Source organism: Macaca fascicularis, chromosome 17 (genome assembly GCF_037993035.2).
Source record: "Macaca fascicularis isolate 582-1 chromosome 17, T2T-MFA8v1.1".
NCBI lineage: Eukaryota > Metazoa > Chordata > Mammalia > Primates > Cercopithecidae > Macaca > Macaca fascicularis.
In genome coordinates this window covers 21,668,233-21,683,598 of record NC_088391.1, presented here as the reverse complement: position 1 = coordinate 21,683,598, position 15,366 = coordinate 21,668,233, and the positions used below count along the sequence as shown (strand labels likewise).

Sequence of the window (15,366 nt, the reverse complement as noted above, 5' to 3'; positions counted from 1 at the left end):
TTCTCCAAGTTCCACTCCACACAGGAAGTCCAGCTGGCTACACCTCTCACGAGGGGGCGTGGTCTGCAGCCCAACACTGGGGTCAGGTTCTCTGACACTGTGGACTCCAGTTGCCTGAGGCCATAAGCAGAATGGAGCTGCTTCCCCAGGGCAGCTGAATCAACTCGCTCTTTTTCTAGGGACCTTGTTCATCTCTCATCCCCGAAACAGAATGAGTAAATTGAGGTAGGACTGTCCGGCTCTGAGTTGGCGCCATCGTCTTGCTCTCTGCCCTCTCCCCTCCACCCACGCTGCTCTCATGGGCAGGTGAGTAGGAGGAAGTAGCACCTTCCCTAAAGCTGTGAGCCTGCGCCCACAGTAGGCCCAGCCTCCGCTGTGAGCCTCAGCCTCTGCTAAGCAGAGAACCCCTGCCGGTTCTCAGGGCGATTTAAGAAGATGCGAAGTTAGGTTAAAACCTAAACAGTACTAAAGTGAAAACCGTAAAGAGTGGAAAATGCCCTTAAAAATATCTTAAACTGTTCTTAGAATACTGCCTGGAATAAAAGGCTATACGTATACAATTCTGTGTCTGCTCTCCCAATTCTTTGTTGGTCGTTGTTTCTCTATGACTTTCAATTAATTCTTCAGTTGATTCCTCCACTCTTCCACTAGCCTCGGCCAGGTCTCCTGAACAAAGTGCTTCTCTTCTCTGTTGGAGGCTGGAAAATCATTAAAATCATTTACAAGAGTGAGGAAGAGAAACCCAGGCTGGCAGTGAGTGGGACAAGGGAACCTCTGGGGTTATGATGGAGTTCTGTTTCTTGACCTTGGCTGTGGTTAATACAGGTGTGTTTACTGTGTCATAATTCATCAAGCTGAACACTGGTGACTGTGCACTTTTCTTTATGATCATAATACTTCAATTTTTTAAGGATTATTTTAAACACATAATTCTTCCCCTAAATTTTCCAGCAAGGCTGGACTGTTTCAGGCTTAATGGTCCAGAACCCATGATATCTGCCCCTAGCCCTCTCTGTTTGTTTTCTTTTACCAAGTAGTTGAATTCCAGTAAATTAATTGAGGGTAGGATGAAAGTAAATTATAAAGTAACTCCATTACTAACTTGCTGTGACTTTTGCAGTCACCATGTTGTACAACAGATCTCTTAAGCATATTCCTTCTTTTGGTTTTAGAAAAATTTAAGTATTTTTCTTAGTGTGACAGCTCTTACATAACACTCTAAAATGAATTTCTGTGCTGCTGCTTATCTTTCTACCATTGGCTACCAAGTTATAACCCAAGAGTACTGTTCTGGGCTACATTGCATCTTCCCCAAATTTACGTGTTGAAGTCCTAATCCCCAGTACCTTGGAATGTGATTGCATTTGGAGATAGGGTATTTAAAAAGGTCATTGCATTAAAACGAGGGCACATGGAGTGGGCCCTAATCCAAAATAACTGGTATCCTTATAAGAAGAAGAGATAAGGACACAGACAAAGACAGAAGGAAGACCATGTGAAATCACAGAGAGAAGACAGCCACCTACAAGCTAAGGAGGGAGGCCTCAACAAAAATAACTCAGCTGACACCTTGATCTTGGACTTATAGCCTCCAGAATTGAAAGAAGATAAATTTCTGTTATTTAAGCCAACTTTATTATGGCAGCCCTAGCAAACCAATGTAAGTATCAATCTCCCTTGCAAGTGAACTAATGCTGTAATAAATAACACAAAATTTCATTGTGTATGTACCATCTCCAAGCAAACTGGAAACTTTTTGATGTTAGTGAATGTGACTTTTATTCCTTAGACCATCTCATAAAAAAATCACCATTTATATACATGATAGATGCTCAGTAAATATTTAAAACCCATTTCTTAAACTGCAGGATATATGAAGACCTCTTTGTCTTCATCTATTTCAGGGTTTCAGCCTTATTGACATTTTGGACTGAACAGTTCTTTGTTGTAGGGGACTGTCCTGCACGTTGTAAGACATTTAGCAGCTTCCTGGGACCCTTCCCACTAGACGCCAGTAGTACAAACGCCCTTCCCATTGTCTTGAAAACCAAAAATGTCTCCAGACATTGTCAAACCTCCCCTGAGATTCAAGCCACTCCTGGTGGAGGGCTGGTCTATTGTAGCCATATCTTTTTCTCCTCTTCTTGGATATTTTGTTTCAAGTATTATACAAATCTGGAGATTCCTTAGAGATGTGTATGATGAATCCTGAGCATCATCAGGGTAACAAGAAATAAGGCCAAATGTATTGGTGGAGACTGACTGATGCATCTCTGAATATGATTTGGTAGGGCCATTTTGTCAAATTTGGTCTGTAGGAAGAACAGTCTCTGTAGTAGGACAAGACCAATGAAAAGACTAAAAATGTCAAGACAGCGGTTTCTGCTGAGTCAGAAGCCCAGGCCTTTCTTCCCAAGATTTCACCTCCTGGACACTGGTCACTGCTAGGATCAACACAGGCAATGAGTTATTTCTATCTCCAGTAGGATTGACTATTTTAAATGATTTGCAGATTCAGCCATTTCATAGCGAACAAATCCCACATCACAAAAACCACCAGGGAAATTGCCACTAATGAGTATGCTTGTTAACGACCTTCCTTAGTAAAGAAGGCAGTGGCTGAAACGGCTGGGCCCCAGAACTGTGGTCTCCCCTCTGAAGCTGGCCTCGCACCCTGAGGCTGAGGCTGGTGTGAGGAGGACAGTGTGACCTCTCACTTTCTACCCACCTCCCTCCTGGAGAACCATCTCAGGACCTCAGGATTGACCTCTGGATCTCACCAACTAGTACCCACGACTTTCGTGGGTGTAAAAATAAAATTATGGTGGTGAGGCTCAAGGGGTCATCCTGTCTACTAAGAATCTGAAAGAGTGACGGGTCATGCTTTGTGGCCCAAAACCACAATCTAGTCTGATGGTTCCAATGCCTCTACCGTCTGATATGGCATCACATGGAGGGAATAGGTAGAGATCAGGAATAAGGCAGCCTGGAGCCAGAGTATGGAGTGACTCCATGCCAAAAATAATAAATATAGATTATTTCTGGACTCATAAATTTCCCATGCCAAGAAGTCATTCTCTGATGTTTGTGGAGGAAGCATGGACATGGTATTGAAGACACCCATGATTTAGTTAAATCAAAGGAAACTCCTATAATCCATGTGCTACTAGAATTCCCAGCAACACATTTATGTAAGTAACTATAACATGAGATAATAAAGAGCTACCTAGAGAGAAGAGGAAGAAGCCCGATACTCTTCAAGTCTCTCGAGAAGCAAAGGAAGTACTTTTCTGAAGCAAAGCTTAGTAGCAGATATAGTAACACTTTCCGTTTCCACTTTCTGAATTACTCATCGCACTATTTACCGTCCCAGAGGTACCAAGGGCAATACTGAGACAAAAATGTACTCCCACTGGGACTAAAAAGGAAGTCTGGGTTGTATTTCACACCTGCTCCCTCTCCTTCAGCTCTGCATTGGGTGACAGATGCAAAACTCCTTCGGATTTGACTAAAGGTAACCCACACTCCTGGAGTCTGAGTGAATACCCACAAGCCACAGGCTAAATATGTCAGAGGGAGTTTTATAGGGGTTCCCACAGCTTCCCCATTTCCTTCCAGCTAAGCAACATGATGCACAGGGTTCTTTTGGTGCAGTGCAGCTTGGAGATTTGATATACACAAAGGGGTGCATCTCTTTCCAGAAAGGCATAGTTAGCTGCCATTGACCATCGTGCTCAACACAAACTACTTCATGTCCACATCATCACAATCTACTTTATCTTCTATATCATTTTCTGTGACACATTAAATTTCCCATGCAAAAGCCATTTTCCTATCTCTTTCCTTTGCTAGAAAAAGAAGTCAATAATGACCACACTGCTTAGTGGTTACAATAGTTTTATTGCTTTTGTACTAGGTTATCATAGACACTGAACAGACATTTTAATTCCATTTAACAAAAATAAAACAGAAATAAAATTTCCAAAATGAAATTGAGTACTGGCTGGGCACAGTGACTCTCGTGTGTAATCCCAACACTTTGGGAGGTCAAGAGAGGTCAAAACCAGCTTAGGCAGCATAGTAAGACCCCATTCCTACAAAAATAGAAAATTAGCTTGGCATGGTGGCATGCATCTATAGTCCTAGCTACTCAGGAGACTGAGGCAGGAGGATTGATTGAGCACAGATGTTCAAGGCTGCAGTGAGCAAGGATGGACTATTCCAGCCTGGGTAACAGAGCTAGACCCTGTCTCAAGAAGGAAAGACAAAGGTGGGGGGGGGGGAAGGAAGGAAGGAAGGAGGGAATGAAGAAAGGAAGGGAGGGAGGGAGAGAGGGAACCAAGTATCAGTGCTGAGGACATGTAATATACTAAAAGAGCCTATAATGTGAATTTGAGCTTTGTCTGCCACCTTGAAAAAGAGTAACAGAGAAGTCTTTTTTTTTTTTTTATTCTTTTTTTTTTTTTTTTAACATAATGCTGTGTCTCACAAGCCCTTCACCCAATGGGAAAACAGCTAGTGTGAAAAATTTAGAGCACATCTAGTATTAGGGCATAGCCCAAGTTGCTATAGCAAAGTTACACAAAACACAGTGCCTCAAGCAGAATGGAAGCATATTTCCTTTTAACAGAGGAGCACATAGGTTGTGGGTAGGACAGGGCCAAGAAGCTGACTCTGCTCCATGAGATCCTCCAGGGACCCAGGATCATCTTCTTCTTTTTTTAAAAAAATTAAATCTAATTTCTATAGAGCCAAATACACACTTTTCCAAGTGTTTCCACTTGTTGCCCTAGGAACATTCCCTAGAACGTTGCTCTCATCTGCAGCACCTCCTCTTTATTCTGCCCCAAAGGAAGGGTAAAAGAGAGTACAGAGCAATCAGTTTCTTTTTAAAGGGTATTAGTAAGAAGTTGCAACTCACATCCCATTGGCCAGAATTTAATCACATATCTAGCTTAAGTTACCCCAGGAAATGGAGTTTGTGTGCCCAACTAGAACCTGGAAGATTATAATACAAAAAGGATAAAGGGGGAAATGAATATAATTACAATATTATGCCACAACATCAAAACCTTTACACAACTTGGGGACTGGATTCTTTTCTAATATCTTTCAACAAATGAGAATATAGTACTAGAACACAATTTGCAAACAACACAGCAAAAGTTTCATGCAATGATAGTCAATTTTGGCATCTTTGTTGTTAATTTTTGTCTATTACTTACTTCCACTTTTTTGCAAAGATTGGAATCAGTTAAAAGCATGAAATTGTCTGTCAAATCTGAGAGACTGATGCCAGATAGTATCTTCGTTATTTCCCTTTAGCACAATCCAAAATTTATTTTCAATGACTCTGGCAATCACAAAATGAAGAAATCTGTGAAGCAAGAATACTTCAGCCCAAAGCATTTCTGCAGTTTGGCAACGGTCTGTAGTTCAGAGTTATCTGGTGACCACATCAAATACCTTGTGCTGTTTTTGAACCATATATTTCCTATGCTATACGCTATGACTCTGATCCGATCTTAATTTCCCATGACAACTACAAAAATGCAAGAAGGACAAAGTTCTGTGGAATGTCAATATTCCTTTAGGTAGTCATTGCTTTTGATGAAAGCATGACTAATTGTTGGCAGAAAAAAAAACCTCTGATTGAGTGAAGGAAAAGAAAAGATGCTATCAGGGTGTCAATGAAGAGATTTTTATGGTGTGCCTACAAACAAACATATGATGATGTCAGTTCCAAATTATCAAAACAGCAGTTGATACAATGTTTTATCTGTTTAGAAAATGTCAATGCCTTAGAGCAATAACTGCTATAATCCATTGTCATGATGTATTGTACTGATGGCATAGCAGAAGTAGATATTCTTCCAGCCTCAGTAGTGATAATAATAGTAACAACAACATCAATAATAGTAGTAGTTATATTTTCCTTAATTCTACTCTTTATTGGACACTATGCAAATTACTTTTATGCAAACTTTCTTATAATTTTCACAATAATATTGCAAGGTAAATAAAATAGGCATCACAGGAAGGCTCAGTGAATAGGTTGACTAAGCTCATCTGGTAGTTGTGGCAGTGGTGATAGCGAAGATACATGAAGTGCATTCTCTGTTCCAGACCAAGTACTAAGCACAGTGAAGCTGGGATTCAGAGCCATGGCATCTTTGCTATGGTGTCTCATAGACACAGGCAGAAGCCAGGTTTGTCACAAGCCACAAGATTCATCCTGCTGTAGGAAGCCACTCAAGTTGCCTCAGAAACATGAGTTCTGAGCATGCCAACAAGTCTTGAAGTGATGTGACATTCTAAAATTAATCCAATCCATATGGATGGTTAATACCCATTCCATCACATGGGTAGGAAGCACCTACTTCCTCCTAAAATGTATTACATCTGGTCTAAGGGGGATGGATGATGGCCAGGCTATAGCAAAGAAATGCTGGAATGGAATTTGGGGCTATCAACAGCTGTGCTTTAAGTCAAATTCTCCAAATTTGTCTGAAGCAGATAAATACAATGGTGATCAGAATACCATACTCAACTGCTATAGTTTGAACATGTCCCCTCCAAAATTTAAAATAATATTAGGAGGTGGGGCCTTTAAGAAGTGATTAGGCCATGAGAGCACTTCTCAAGAATGGGATCAGGCACCCTTAGAAAATAACTTGACAATGGCAGTTTGTCCCTCTTTGCCTTCTGCCTTCCTCCATGTGAGGACACGGTGCTCCTCCTCTGAAGGATGCAGTATTCAAGGAGCTATCTTGGAAGCAGACAGCAGCCCTCAGATGCCCGAACCTGCAGTCACCTTGATCTTGAAACTCCCAACCTCCAGAACTGTGAGAAATAAACTTCTATTCTATATAAATTACCCAGTCTCAGGTATTTTCTTACAGCAGCACAAAATGGACTAAGACACCTCAAATACTTTAAAGTGGAGGAAAAAATTAAAGGAAGCATGAACCAAGTACCACAGGAAGGGATTCCATATCATTTTATAATTCTTTCCAGTATCTAGCTCAGTGCCTTTCCAATTGTCAGTGCTCAATAAATAATTGTGATTGTATTTTAAGGGGGAAAAACTGAATTAACTATGCAGGTCACTTTATCTGTTTTCCGAATTTTAAATAATTGGGTTGATGACTAGTAAATTGAACAAAGAGATTTTGGTTAGCTGATTAAATTGAGGTGATGCTACCTTGCATGATTAAACAGTAGATTTCTGTTTTGATTTTCTTCCATTAAATAGATAGAAATAAGGACCCTCTTGTTGACAAATTGGGTTTTTTGTTTTTCGTTTTTGGTTTTTTGTTTTTTTTTTTTGCAAGTGCCTGCATCCACTCATCTAAAATGTAAACTTCCATTTGTAAAATATGTTTTAGTAGCTTTTAGAAAGTCATGACAAATGGCTGGAGGAAGGCATAATGAAAGTCACAAATTATTATTAATTACTTTGGATATAAGTGAGTTTAAAATAAACTTCCTGGGTTTTATTACTGTCATTATTACTATTAGCAGTTGTATTAGTATTTACTTGAATCTTATGTCTTTAATAAAACAATTTTTAAACCCTGAGAAGTTTTTAGTGTTGCAATGGCTATTAGAATTTTGTCTCCCTTCTACAGAAGCTCACAATGGCAAGCTCAATCAAATAATAGAGATTCTGACAGTTTCTAACTCTAAGCCTGTATGTCTCAGCATGTGTCTGTCATCATACTTGCCTGGCCACCCACTCGAGGGGACACAGGGTAGGGTCTGTCTTAGGATTTGCTATATTTAACCCACTTTACCACAGCCCCTGTAAATTCCCACAAGTTTTTCTAAAAAGAATAATCACCTTAATTTATAAATTCCTTAGGGGGAAGGATTTTGTATCCTTTTTTCCTTAGTGACTATGAAGTTTCTTCTCTAGGTTTGAGGAGTGATCATTAACTTTGATGAAAAGAAACAGGGACCAAAGTGAACCTGTCAGTGATCACATCAGCTGATAAGCAAACTGAAGATGATTTAAAGTGATAAATACCGAGGTATATAGGTAGATGCTTCACATTTTCAGTCACACACAGTTTCCAAGTCACATCTAGAATTGGTGAGCAATGCCTATATACGCAGGGTCCATTGTTGCCAAAAAAGCCACAACGGCAGTGATGAAGCTTATAAACTTGGTGAAGACATTCACATCAATTCTGTTTATATTTATTGAGTGCATACAAGGTCCAGCACTATCATGGGCACTGTGAGAAATATTAAAAACTCAGCCTGGCACAGTGGCTCACACCTGGGAGGCCAAGGCTGGTGGATCACTGAGGTCAGGAGTTCAAGACCAGCCTGGCCAACAGGGTGAAACCCTATCTCTACTAAAAATACAAAAGATTAGCCGGTGTGGTGGCATGTGCCTGTAGTCCCAGCTACTCAGGAGGCTGAGGCAGAAGAATTACTTGAAGCAAGGAGTCGGAGGTTGCAGTGAGCAGAGATCCCACCACTGCACTCCAGCCTGGGTGAGAGAGCGAGACTCCATCTCAAAAAAAAAAAAAATTCAATGAGACTCTATGAAGAAGACATTACTAACAATTCAAGAGAGTTAACCCAAAAGATAATGGTGTCTATGGACTTGTTTCTTGTGGTTTTCCAACTTTCTAGTCTTAGGACCATTTTAAATTCTTAAAAGCTACTGAGAACTCCAAAGATCTCTATTTATGTGGTTACATCTATCAATATTTAGTGGTTAGAAATTAAAACTAAAAGATTTTTAAATATGTAGTAATTTATTTTAAAATAAGAATAGACCAGGTGTGGTGGCTCACACCTGCAATCCCAGCACTTTGGGAGGCCGAGGCAAGTGGATCACTTGAGGTCAGGAGTTCGAGACCAGCCTGGCCAACATGGCGAAATGCCATGTCTACTAAAAACACACAAAAAATTAGCCGGGTATGATCGCAGCTACTCAGGAGGCTGAGGCAGGAGGATCGCTTGAACCCAGGAGTTGGAGGTTGCAGTGAGCCAAGATGGCACCACTGAACTCCAGCCTGGGCAACAGAGCAAGATTCCATCTCAAAAAAATAAAATAAAATAAGAATAAACCCATTGCATGTTAACATATATAGCATATTCTTGTAAAAAAAGAACTATATCTTTCAAAACAAAAAAAAAATAGTGAGACTCATGTGGAAGTTCAGTAAGTTGCTCTCATAGAAGTAGAGGATAGAACAGAGGGATGGAGAGGCTGGGGAGGAAGGAGGGAGAGATGAGAGATTGGTTAGCGGATACGGGATTATGGCTGGATAGGAGAAATAAACTCTAGTGTTCTTTAGCGCTGTAAGGTGACTAGTTAATAATAATTTATTCTATGTGTTCAAATAACTAGAATGTTTCAGCACAAAGAAATGATCAATGTTTGAGGAGATGGATATGCTAATTACTTTGATTTGATCATTACACATGGCATAAAGATATTGAAATATCACACTGTACACCACAGAGATGTATAATTATTATGTGTCAATTAAAAATTAAAAAGAGATTAACATCAACTAATAATAAAATGGAACAATCATAAACAGAAAAAACAACATATCATAGAGAGAAGGATTGGGAGGAGGGAAGTGCATATGGCCATGAAAGGACAACAGGTGGGACCTTTGTAGAGAGGGAACTTCTCAATATCTTTACTGTGGCAGAAGAAACATGAAACAATACACGCATTAAAATTGCACAGAACTAAATATACACATGCATACAAAAAGATAGAGTCACTCTCTCCCCAGGCTAGAATGCAGTGGTGCAATCATAACTCACTACAGCCTCGAACTCCTGGGCTCAACTGATCTTCCTGCCACAGCCTCCTGAATAGCTGGAATTACAGGCATGAGCCACAGTGCTCAACACACTGCATTATTTTCTACAATTTTCTGCAAATCGACATGTGTCACAAATTTCAAATTTTAATTTAAAAAATCAGTGAGAAAAGTGGCATTGCTTTATATTTTTGCAAATTTCCTTAATATCTGGTTTAATAGAGGACAGCTGAACTCTCAAATCCACTTGTGCATTCAATCTGTTACAAGGTATGCTTTTGGTTGAAGTATATGAAGAAAATTCAGCCTCACACAGATATGCAACTGAAAGGAGGAGAAGTAGTAAAATAGCCATTTCAGATCATTGGGATATTCTTCTCTGATACTGCACCAAACCTGAACAAGTTTCTTAAAGATGGGATGCAACGTGGAATCTAAAACCATCACATTAAAATCCATTAGTCTTCCTTACATTTTGAATTTTGTTTGTGTATTAGCCCATTTTCATGCTGCTGATAAAGACAGACCTGAGACTGGGCAATTTACAAAAGAAAGAGGTTTATTGAACTTACAGTTCCATGTGACTGAGGAGGCCTCACAATCATGGTGGAAGGTGAAAGGCATGTTTCACATGGCAGCAGACAAGAGAAGAAAGCTTATGCAGAGAAATTCCCATTTTTAAAACCATCAGATCTCGCGAGACTCATTTACTATTACAAGAACAGTGCAGGAAAGACCCGCCCCCATATGTAATTGAATCACCTCCCACTGGGTTCCTCCCACGGCACGCAAGAATTGTGGGAGTTACAATTCAAGATGAGATGTGGGTGAGGACACAGCCAAACCATGTCACTTTGCAACATCATGCATTGGTCTTTGGGAAAATATCAGCAGATCTTTGAAAGAGTAACACTTCTAGTATAAATTTCAAAACATTACATCCATTCATATCACCACTGTTCTCATCAGAAAAGCCTTTAAGTATTGTAAAGCTGCCAAGCTCATGGTGGCATATGCAAGTATCCCAAAATTCTAATTTTCACTTAAGAGCTCAAATTTTATCATTGGCTATAAATACTGTCATTTGTTTTCCTTGTAAAGTCAGACTCAGATTTCTCGTTTTTGACAAAATGCCTGCCAAATATACAAGTGTGAATAGCCACAGCGTGTCTACCAGTTGGCCTTTCAAACAAATATGGTGTTCCGTGGAAAAGCAGATAGTTGAGCTCATAGCTCAAACAATCACGAAAGTGCCTTTCCTCAGGAGCCTGCCTTTATTCATCTAAAATGTAAGTTTCCACTTGTAAAACATGTTTTAATCACTGTGAGAAAATCAGGACAGATGGGTTGAGGCAAGATGATACTCACAAATTATATTGCCACTGTCTGGTGGGGAAAAATACAACGATCAGTAGTACAGTTTAGTGCCCCTGCCTCAACTGGTCCTAAGGTACCAAAAATTGCATCCAATATCGGCAGTCCAAGTCCTTGCACACCTGCTCTCTCACAGCTTCTTTCTCAGTCTAGGCCAGCATCACCATGGTGGATGCCTTCCTGTGCACCTGGAAACTCTCAGACAGCAAGAATTTTGATGATTACATGAAGTTAATCGGTGTGAGTTTTGCTACCAGGCAGGTGGCTAGCATGACAAAGCCTACCACAATCATCAAGAAGCATGGGGACATTATCACCTTAAAAACACAGAGCACGTTCAAGAACACAGAGGTCAGCTTTCAGCTGGGGATGGAGTTTGATGAGACAACAGCAGATGACAAACAGGTCAAGTCCATTGTGACACTGGATGGAGGCAAACTTGTTCACCTGCAGAAGTGGGCAAGAGAGGACACTTGTGCCAGAGCTAAGTGATGGGAAACTCATCCTGACACTCACCCAGGGCACTGCGGTTTACACTCGCACTTACGAGAAAGAGGTATCACCTGCCTGTGCTGTCACTGACTGCTCCTCTGCTACCCTTTGACTCAGGACCACATTGCCTCATTTATTTCCTCTGCATTTTGTATAAATCCACCTTGTTGAAGAATTCTGAGGTCACGTGCCTCAGAAGAATTCAGATCCAGTTCCAGTTCCTGTCGTGTACATGGTTTTTTTTTTTGTTTGTTTGTTTGTTTGTTTGTTTTTTAATGGCATTCAATGTGTGCTCTGAGGTCAACAAAGCAGAGCCAAGGTCAAAAAAAAGAAAAATTGTCCAATATCAGTGCAAAGCCAACCTCATGAAATGGGCAAATCATGTCTTTAAATTATTATGAAAACAGCAAAAGCTCTTTTCAGGTCCAACTGAAAAGGTTTCAGGATCCCACTTTGAAAACTGCTGAGGCAGAAGAACCTACCACACTAATTTAAGGATTTAATTTAATCATAATTTAAGGATTTAGGGTTCTTAGTGTCCCTTAACTTCATTAGCGGCACCAGTGACTGTTAACTCAAGGATGGAGTAATGTATTTAATGTCATCTGATTGTAGATTAACGCTTCTGTACCATTAAAATCACAGTAGTTTGCAATTGGCCACCGCAGATATTGTTAGGTACCAGAATAAAATAAAAGCCTCATTACCAATTCTCTTTTATTCTTAAAGGCAAAAGTATTTTCTGGCCTTCATCTTATAAATTACCCCTAATGGATGACTAGCAAGACAAGTTAGCTTTTCAGATTTCAGCAAACTCTGCAGTGGTGATCAAAAAAAGAGAAGAGGCTTAAATGTCCCCAACCCCACTTAATAAGGTCAGAAAGACCACAGCCCCATCAGTCAGGACTCTTTTAAAGCCTTTTATCAAGTATACCTGTGTGCTTGACTTAGACTAATTTAAAAGCAAGGATGTCAGAAAGTGATTCAGCGATTTACACAAAAAAATATCAGAAAGCGATTCTAACTTGGTTTTTAGCCCTATAGCCTTTTTTCTTATATTGCAAATATACCCAGTACAATAAGTGTTTTTAGGCATAATGTATGGGGGAAAAAAGTGCAATCTACTGCTAAATGTTTTATTGCATAGGAACAAAAGAGCTTGAGTATTTTCATTATAAAGACAAACTTCTGACAAATATATATATATAGGCTAAGATGTTGATATGGTAGGTTGTGAAAGGGGCCAAGATCTCTTCAGGGTAAAGGAGTTCATTGGGCTTGGTGCTTATTCATTCCAGTTTGCATCTTCCTGCACCTTGTTAAAGCTATAGAAAAGCAACATTGCATCATAAAAGAGTGAGCTCCTTTAAAAAAATTAATGCACTTCCTTTTTTAAAAGTTTATGATTTAAGCAGATAGCTTAGAGAGTTTACACATACCCCCTGCCCCCCACATACCCATGCAGTTTCTCCTATTATTAACATCTTGCACTAATGTGGTACCTTTGTTACGATTAATGATTCAATATTGATGTATCATATTAACTAAAGTTCATGGTTTACATTAAGATTTACTCCTTATGTCATACAGTTCCATGGGTTTTGATAGATGCAGAATGTCATGTGTCTACTCCTATAGTATTGTATAAAACAGTTTCACCACTCTCAAAATCCCCTGTGTTTCACCTGTATTCATCCTTCTTCCCCCCACCCTCCCAACCCTTGGCAACCACTAATCTTTTTACTGTCTCTTTAGCCTCTTGATGTGATGGATTACATTAACTGTATTTCAAATGCTAAACCAACCTCACATGCCTGGAATAAATTCCACTTGCTTGTGGCATATACTAATTTTTATATATTGTTGGATTCAATTTGCTAATATTTTGTTGAGCATTTTTTATCTATTATCTATTTTCATGAGAGATATTGATCTATAGTTTCTTTTCTCGTTGTGTCTTTATCTGGTTTTGGTATTAGGGTGATTCTGCACTCAAGAATAAGTCAGAAAGTGTTCCATTTGCTTCTATTATCTACAAGAGATTGTAGAAAATTGCTATTATTTCTTTGTTAAATGTTTGGTAGATGTACCAGGACAACCATCTAGGGTTGGTGCTTTCTTTTTTTTGGAAGGTTATTAATTATTGACTTAATTTCTGTAATAGATATATTTCTGTAATAGATATTCACAATATCTATTTCCCTTTGTGTGAGTTTCCTATATATTTCCCCTTGTACTGTGTGTCTTTCAAAAAATTGGTCCATTATATTTAAGTGTCAAATTTGGGGAGGGGCATAGAATTAATTATAATATTCCTTTGTCACCATTTGAATGTCCATGGGATAGGTAGTACTGACACTTTTTTCATTTTTGATATAAGGACTTTGTATCTCCTCTCTTTTTCTTCACTTGTCTGGCTAGAAATTTTATCAACTTTATTGACTTTTTCAAGAAACCACACAATTTCCGTGTGACAAACATACCAAACCAACAAAAGATGTTGATCATAGTGCAAACTAGGTAAGGATATATGAGAAACTCTGTACTAACAAGCTTTCTGTAAATCTAAAACTATTCTAAAGTAAAAGGATTGTTTAAATAAAAATAGATATAAGCAAAATTCATATATGTGATGTATACAGTTCATAAGACACATGTGAAATATATCAACATTGACAAGAAAGTTTGAAATTGAGGTATACTTATACTTCAGGAAAAGACATGGGTAGAAATACAAATATCAGTAGCATAAACAAGATATTGATAAAACATACATCAAACTAAATAATATACCTTATTTTCACAGTCCAGTGAGATACTTATTAATTTTCTGACCACAACACAATAAAACTAGAAACTGACATCAAAATAAAATGTAAAAAGTATCTTCCTGGAAATAAAAATTTGATCTATAAATAATTCTTTCATCAAAAAGAAAGTAAAACTTGAATTATACATTGTTTAAGAATTAATGGCAGTAAGAATGCTCCACAGAAAACTCAAAAAATATAGCCAACGTCACTTTCAATAGAAAATCCATTACTTTTAACATTGCTATTAAATAAGAAAAATTTCAATTAAATCAAAAAAGCATTCAACCTAAGAAACTAAAAAAAATTAAAAAGGAGTAAAAATAAATAATCAGAAATAAATTATTTAGAAAAGAATAACAGCATCAGAATGAATAAGATATATCATTGAATAGATGCTAAAATAAACTAACCTGTGAGAATAGAAAGCACAGCTGCACAATGTTGGGAATTTTTTTAAGAGTTTATAACCCTACATAAAGATCAGATTTTTTTGTAAAGGAATACTGTGTAAAAATACTTATGACTATAATAATTGTAGGAAATTAAAATTAATAGAATTTATCCAAGAAGATATAGAAAAACTATTTTTTAATTGAAAACTTAGGTAAAGATTTACACCCTGAAAGTGGATAAGGCCTGATTAATTTTATAGAAAAGTTACAACAAACATTCAAGAAATAGATGATTCCTGTGGTATTTATTGGTTTTAGAGACAAAGAAAAAATCTGAAACATTCTCCTTTTTTTAGGACTTACATAACTCTGATCCCAAAATTCGACCATGACAACAAACAGAAATAACTGCCTTATAATTTTGTTCCTGAATATTTATCCAAGAGAAAAATTTAATATTGGCAAATATTTTACTAGCCAAAAATAAAAAAGCAA

The 15,366-nt window shown here is 38.3% G+C and overlaps 1 pseudogene; it reads left to right on the top strand.

Moving 5' to 3' along the window:
• The first annotated feature begins 11,339 nt into the window (after window positions 1-11,339).
• On the top strand, window positions 11,340-11,778 carry LOC123569773 (fatty acid-binding protein, heart pseudogene; annotated as a pseudogene).
• The last annotated feature ends 3,588 nt before the right edge of the window (window positions 11,779-15,366 follow it).